The sequence below is a fragment of the Medicago sativa genome, chromosome 3, assembly GCF_051527215.1.
Source record: "Medicago sativa cultivar Bolivia chromosome 3, Bolivia_mono, whole genome shotgun sequence".
Lineage (NCBI taxonomy): Eukaryota > Viridiplantae > Streptophyta > Magnoliopsida > Fabales > Fabaceae > Medicago > Medicago sativa.
Window position 1 is genome coordinate 93,540,836 of NC_140751.1, and position 2,539 is coordinate 93,543,374.

The 2,539-nt window shown below is 31.1% G+C and overlaps 1 long non-coding RNA gene across 1 annotated transcript; it reads right to left on the bottom strand.

Moving 5' to 3' along the window:
* Positions 1-868: 868 nt before the first annotated feature.
* Positions 869-2,142, bottom strand: LOC146942103 (uncharacterized). The gene is made up of 3 exons (XR_015032583.1): positions 1,811-2,142; positions 1,636-1,723; positions 869-1,553 (listed from the first exon to the last, which is right to left on the bottom strand). It is a non-coding gene; the product is annotated as an uncharacterized LOC146942103 (long non-coding RNA).
* Between the last annotated feature and the right edge of the window lie 397 nt (positions 2,143-2,539).

Consider the following 2,539-nt stretch of genomic DNA (forward strand, 5'->3'; position numbering starts at 1 on the left):
GCTATTTTGCACAAAATAAGCTGTTTTGATTAAGCTTTTTATGAGTTAGAGAGAGAAATGAGTATGGATTATGAGTTTCTTTACTGGAACGTTGTTTAACATGTTATACACTGAAATTATTACTGAAACCATAATTATGGTTTAATGGTTTTGATAATCATGTATGTGAAACCAAGATAAATGTGTAATGATTTTTAATGAAATTATTATTGTTAGATGGTTTTGAATAATGATTAAGATGTTATACACTGAAATTATTACTGAAACCATAATTATGGTTTAATGGTTTTGATAGTATTCTATGAGAAACCAAAATAATTGTCTAATGGTTTTGCTATGGCTATGGTTTCTGTGAGTTGGTTTCAAAACCATTTTGCTGTGGAAATGGTTTCCGTGAGTTGTACTCCAAAACCATTTTGCAGTGAAAATGGTTTCCGTGAGTTAGACTCCAAAACCATTTTGCAGTGAAAATGGTTTCCGTGAGTAATGCTAACACCAGATCCGAACCGGATTGATCATAAACAACACAATTCATCACAACATTCTCAATAATTCATCAAATCCGAATTCCAGCTTATACCAACAGATTTCACATCGAATCATTTCCCAATTCCAGTGAAAATGGTTTTGTATTAAAAAAATTGTGATAAACATTTAAATCATTATTAAGTAACCACTTAATAGTACACACTTATAACCTAATGTGAATTAATCAATAAGTAACCACTTTTTTGTAAAGCCTCGTCATCTCTCTTTTATTTTTTACGTTGTAAAACGAATTTCTGACTTTGTCTAAATATAATCACGCTTTAATGGTTTTAATAGACTTGTATGTGAAAGAAAAATAATTGTCAAATGCTAAATAAAATAAAAGAATAGTGAAAATTATTATTGACAAATGATTTTAAATAAAAACTATTACTGAAACCATAAGTGTGGTTTAATGGTTTTGATAGTGTTCTACACGAAACCAAACTAATTGTTTAATGGTTTTGCTATGGGTATGGTTTCTGTGAGTTGTACTCCAAAACCATTTTGCTGTGGAAATGGTTTATGTGAGTTGTACTCCAAAACCATTAGATGTACTTAATGGTTTTCTTTGATCCAACATGGTGCATATCACAATCAAAAATAAAAAACATATAGAATTTTCAACCATAACAGAACATTTTCAAAACCATCAGATTCAGGCACCAACTTTGAATTCTTAGCAACAGAATCACAATTCTCAGAAAAATTCCCAATTTGATTTCGACAATTTCTCAAACCAAGTCCATCATCAATTTTCCCAAATTCAAATCAATCCCTAATCCCTCCAACTCATTACTCCCAATTCTCCTCCTCTTCAACGTCGTCCTTTCACAATCAACGTCGTCCTTTTTCTTCCAAAAATCAAGAATGCAAAGGAACTTGAAAATCTCCAGCAAACTTCATCACCAAACCAATCAAACCCATCATCTATATGTAACCAAAATTGAAAATCATAGCAAGATTCGAATTCAAACACAAAATCATCGGTAGTAACAGTTGACAAATTCCTGAAAGGATGGGACCTGAGAATTGAACCAAAACAAGTGAATGAAATAAAAGTGAAGAAAATATGAATTTCAATCAAAACAGAACACAGTAACATACCTTTGATTTTCTCAATGCGTCTCTTGATTTCTTGTGAACAAGCTTCACAATACATGTGAACTTTCAGAATCACTATCATAACCTTAGGCTGCACCATATAATAAAATAAAAATGATAAAAATGATCCATCACAGATTCAGATAAATTTAAAAAAGAAAAAAAATAATTAATTAACCTCTTCAGCTTTCTTTTCTTCCTCTGGCTTAGGTTTCTCTTTCTCTTCAATTTTTTTCTCTTGTTCTGAAGGTGGTTTTGGGATCGGAGAAAGAAGCTCAACTTGTCTATGACTCTTCCTCTGAACTCTTTCAAGAACCTTCAATGGATCCGCTTTTCCTCCTTTAACAACAACCTTGTGAGATTTGCAATCAGTAACCACATCTTCATAATTATAAATCTACACGATTTCACGCATAGCGTTCCGCAATTCAAAATTGAAATCTCTACAAATTCACAATCACGCAAACTTGTCACGAATTACAATACACACATACCTCAGAAGAATAGGGATGATATGCAATTCCGTTTGGGATCGGCGACCTAGGAATCGAATAAGCTGTTTGTGCAAAATAGCTTATTTTGTGCAAAATAGCTTATTTGCACAAATAAGCTGTTTTGTATAAATAAGTTGTTTTGAATAAGCTGTTTTGCACAAATAAGCTATTTTGTATAAATAAGTTGTTTTGAATAAGCAGTTTTGTATAAATAAGCTGTTTTGAATAAGCTGTTTTGCACAAATACGCTGTTTTGTATAAATAAGTTGTTTCGAATAAGCTGTTTTGCATAAATAAACTGTTTTGAATAAGTTGTTTTGCATAAATATGATGTTTTGCATAAATAAGTTGTTTTGAATAAGTTGTTTTTAAAATGAAATTGGAATAAGCTGTTTTGTATAAATAAGCTGTTT